Source organism: Myotis davidii, unplaced genomic scaffold, assembly GCF_000327345.1.
Source record: "Myotis davidii unplaced genomic scaffold, ASM32734v1 scaffold2301, whole genome shotgun sequence".
Taxonomy (NCBI): domain Eukaryota; kingdom Metazoa; phylum Chordata; class Mammalia; order Chiroptera; family Vespertilionidae; genus Myotis; species Myotis davidii.
The window spans coordinates 405,955-410,990 of NW_006291016.1; positions in this window are offsets into that span (position 1 = coordinate 405,955).

The following is a 5,036-nucleotide window of genomic DNA, read 5'->3' on the forward strand; positions in this document are numbered from 1 at the left end:
CACTTTGCATTTTGATATGTTTAAATATAAAACACACATCAAATTTTGGAGACTTAGTATGAAGAAAATAACATAAAATCCCAACTTAAAAAAATATTGATTCTGACCCTGGATGGGAATCTCAATTGTGCTGATACACTAAGGTTGTGGGTTCAATCCCTGGTCAGGTCACATACAAGAATCAACCAATGAATGCATAAATAAATGGAACAACAAATCAATGCCTCTCTCTCTTTTCTCTCTCTCTCTCCTCTCTCCCCTCTCCCCTCTCTTCTCTCCTCTCTCCCCTCTCCCCTCTCCCACATGCCTGGACATCTGGGCCTCTCCTCTCCTTGTTTCTCTCCCTCTCTCTAAAATAAAAAAAAAAAAGATCCTTAACTTAGTAACATCTGCAGAGTTCCTTTTGCCGTGAAAAAGATTCAAGGGATTAAGTCATGGACATCTTTGCGGGGAGGCCATTATTCTGTCTACTACAGTATGTGATGTTTTTACTTTGTACTTTTGTGTCTATATTTTGTAATTTTATATAATGTGTATGTATTACTTAAAATGTACTAAAGTGAAAAGTAGAAAAATGTTATAGGTTAATACCAAGTGACATGGAATATGGTTCTTTTAAAACTTTTATTGGGCTCCATATGAAGCGTGAGCTCCACATCCAGTTATTTTCTTGGTTTTTATTTATACGAAATCAGAAATTTCAAATTCACAAGCATGTGTCGCCAGAAATGGCAGTCAGCGTTCCGTCACTGGGCCAGAGACTTTAGTATATTGGATTGAACAAGGACCCATAAATTGAGAAGTCATTTCTTCCATTTTGTGTTGCCCCCGGACACTAAGAGGATGAAATATCAAACTCAAATTCTGCAAGGAAGAATGTTTCACCTAGGAGAGTGGGTCTCACTGAGGGCAGTACCACCCAAGGGTATGCTTTGAACACATGTGGGGCTATTTCGGTTGTTACAGTGATTGACAGGACTCCCCTGGCAGGGATTTCCTGGCAGTTAATGGGAAGGAGCCAAGAATGTCATATGTTCTTCAATGCATGTGACATTCTTTCCAGGACAGATTTTCCTACCTCTTATGTAATTTTCAAATGTCCCCTTAGATAGTCACATATATGAAAAAGCTATTTGTAATGGTCTGAGCCCAAACCCAATCTCATTTTGCATGTCAGCTCCCCAGTACTTTCTTCTTTTTCAAAAATTGAAGTTTTAAAAATATGGAATGCTCTCACAAATTTGCATGTCATTCTAGCATCGGGGCCATGCTTATCTTCTCTGTATAATTCCAATTTTAGTCTATTGCTGCCGAAGCGAGCATAACTTACAGTCTTTTTTGCACAGTTTTAATATCCTGGAATTTTCCAGGAACGGAACCACTGGACAAATTGAAAGGAGTGTGTGTTGTTTTGTTTGGAACTTTACCAAGAATGGTTTAATGGTTTAGAAAATCACACCAATGACATCAATGCCATTTATGGGCTGCGCTGGCTATCTCCCATTTGCCCTTCCAGATTCACTCCACTCCTCTCTGTCTGCTTTGTGCCCTGGGAAGGGACTGTAAATACAGGTTTCTTTGCCTTCCAGTTTCTGGACAGGTTCACTCAGAAAGCGAAGGCAGGAAATGTAAAACGTGAAAGACGAGGGGTGTATGCCGCTTGAGATGACTATCAGGTAATAGGTCTTTTCTCATCCATGGAAATAGAAAATTGGATGTGACATTTTTATATTCTATTAGGAGATGATAACGTTGCACATGTGATTGAGTCCCAGCTAGTCAGAAAGCACAAGTAATGTGTATGAAGAAGTGTTTTAAACTCCCGTAGTCTTGCCCTAGCTCGGTGGATAGAGCGTCGGCCTGTGGATCGCAGGTTCGATTCCAGTCAAGAGCGTATGCCTGGGTTGTGGGCTCGATCTCCAGTAGGGGGCGTACAGGAGGCAGCCGATCAATGATTCTCTCTCATCATTGATGTTTCTATCTCTCCCGCTCCCTTCCTCTCTGAAATCAATAAAAATATATATATAAAAAAATAAACTCCCATGGTCTTAATGGTGACAAGCTAAAGTTTGGATATCTTTACGACGTTTATCATTTTTTAGTGCCATCGCTATGAGATTCATTTTGCTTATGTTAGACTAATATTATTAAAACTCTATGAAGCCTTGCCGGTGTGGCTCAGTGGTTGAGCATCTACTCATGGACCAGGAGGTCACCTGTTCGATTCCTGTTCAGGGCCCATGATTGGGTTTCAAGCTCCATCCCTTGTCCCCAGCAGGGGTGTGCAGGAGGCAGCCAATCGATGTTGCTGTTTCTCATAGGTGTTTCTATCTCTCTCTTCCCCTCTCTCTCAAAAACAAAACAAAACAAAAAACCCCAACCCTATGAAAAGATAAACATATTAATTGAAAGCGAACCACCATCTTAGGAACTACATAGAAGATAATAACATTAATAATTTTCTATAGAATTTTCATTTGAAAAAAACCCTTTCTCATGTAATATTTCCACTAGTAATGGGAAAATAAAGATGAATATATATTGGAAAAAAACAACAACCCTGCTATGGTACTTGCTCCCTCTGATATATTTCTTCCTTAACTCACATTTATGGCTTCCAGAGAGTTCTCTATGATTGGACAACAGCAAAACACAGGCTTGGTATATGCACAGTTTGCTGTCACTGGGTAAAAATGGATGGCTGTATTCTAGCCCCTGAAAGCAGTGGTGAAGGGAAATATTCCTAAGGGTAAAACTTTGAGCATTATCTCTTATTGTTCACTCCATGTGGAAAGAGAGATGGCCTATTTTCTCTCGAGGCATAATATTGTTGGGAGATACAATCTGTCAGAGCCCAGAGTGTCCCTGATGTTCTTGTTTTGTATGCCAAGAATGCGAGTCCCTGACCCTCTTTACCTGGGCCTTCATCTCTCAAGGCGGTATTTGCAGGGAGTTGCCTGGAGAGATGAGATGCTATCTCCTTCTCGGACAGAAAGCAGGTTTGCCATGAAAAATGTGAGTTCAGCCCTGGCCAGTGTGCTCAGTGGTTAGGCACTGTCCCATGCACCGAAAGGTTTTGGGTTCTATTCCCAGTCAGGCCACATGCCTGGGTTTCAGGTTCAATCCTGCATAGGGAGTATGCAGGAGGCAGCTGATTGATGTTTCCCTCTCACATCAATGTTTCTCTCTTCCTCTACCTCTCCCTCTCTCTCTAAAAATCAATAAAAATATTTTTTTAAAAAGATGTGAATTCCCCAAGGCCAGTATTCCTTGGCTGCGATGCAAACCCGCATTGGGTTCATAGTGTGTCCACCTGGGCCCCTCCACATTGCCCCTGTGGGACTTGAGGAAGTGGGGAGTCCATGCAAATATGCTGATGATGCTCATACTTACTGTGCCGTTGGCTTCCAGGGAATAGAAACAGGCTAACTTGTTAGCTTGTAAGTAAGAGAAAGTCCCATGTACCAACAAATACTTGTTATACACTTTGTAGGTAGTTTTACAAGCCGTTTAGGTATTATGTGACTCATACCTGAGTTTGCTTTGAGGATTGTGACTTGGAATTATTCCTCTGTAGTTTTGGCCCTTATGGAAAAATTTTTGTCATTTTTATGTTTGAATGACTTATTTTTTTCTTTGTTCAGGCAAAACTCTACTGGCAGAGGTATCATTGCACATCTGTTGGAAAAAGCAGATAAGTTTTACTGAGTTTATGAAACGATTTGACAAGTTTCATAGCAGACAATACTAAGGACCAGGGGTGAATGTATTGCCAATATAATAAATCAGAAATTCAAATATTCATTATCAGTTTTTTTCTGTTCTCACTGTAGATGGATAACACTACATGGTCATTTTCAATTGTTTATGATTCTATTTTGTCCCTTTCCTTTCCATAGTAAGTTTTAACCTTAGATCTGTCTTTATTTCCCTCAGTTCTAAATAACAGAATTTCAGCATTTGAACTGGAAACTCACAGACCCTCCTAACTGCTGGGGTAAGAAATCCCAGCAACAGCCTCAGCCACTGCGGCTCAGTTGGTTGGAGCATTGTTCCCTTGACCAAAAGGTGGTGGGTTTGATCCCTGGTCAGGGCACATATGGGAGATAATTGATCGTTGTTTCTCTCTCTATCTCTTCCTCTCTCTTAAAAAAAGAAAGAAAGGAAGGAAGGAAGGAAGAGAGAAAGAAAGAAATTCCAGCAACAGAATAAGATGATTTTCTTGTTTCTTAAAATGTCCTTGAAAATGTTATGTCTAATCATATAATACTTTTGGGTCTTGTAAGACATCTGGAAATCAGAACTTATGGCTTGTTCTGTGAACGTAACCTTGGCCTTAAAAGGCCGGCGATTCTTTTTGTTTGTACTACTTAATAATGTGTTTCCTGGGTAATGGTATTTAAATTTACATCTCCATGTCCTAAAAGCTATGAATACCTATGAGTTTTAGTAGCTAAGTTAATTGAAAATTTATGTGCACACAAAACTTTATGTGCAAATGTTTATAGCAGCTTTATTCATCAAAAACTGGAAACGACCAGATGTCCTTCAGCAGGTGGATGATAAACTGGTAGATGAATACACTAGAACACTAGTCAGTGAGGGAAATATCTCTTGATTCACTCAACATGCATGAATCTCTTTTTAGTGGTAAAATATACATAACATAAGCATGGATGAATCTTAAATGCATTTTGTTAAATGAAATAAGCCAGACTCCAAAGACCCAAAAGTATTGTATGATTCCGCTCATGTGACATTTTGGAAAAGGCAAAACCATAGGGATATGTATAGTGATAGGAATATCCCTGCTGTAAAAAACTACCACGAACTTGGTAGCTTACAGCCACACAGATGTATTCTCTTACAGTTCTGGAGGCCAGGAATCTGAAATCAGTTTCACTAGGTTAAAGTCAAGGTGTGGTAGGGCTGGTTCCTTCTGGAGCCTCAGGGGGAAACTTGTTTCCTTGACATTTCTAGCTTCTGGAAGTCTCCTGTATTCAGCTGACTCCTTCCTCCCATTGTTCCAACCTCTT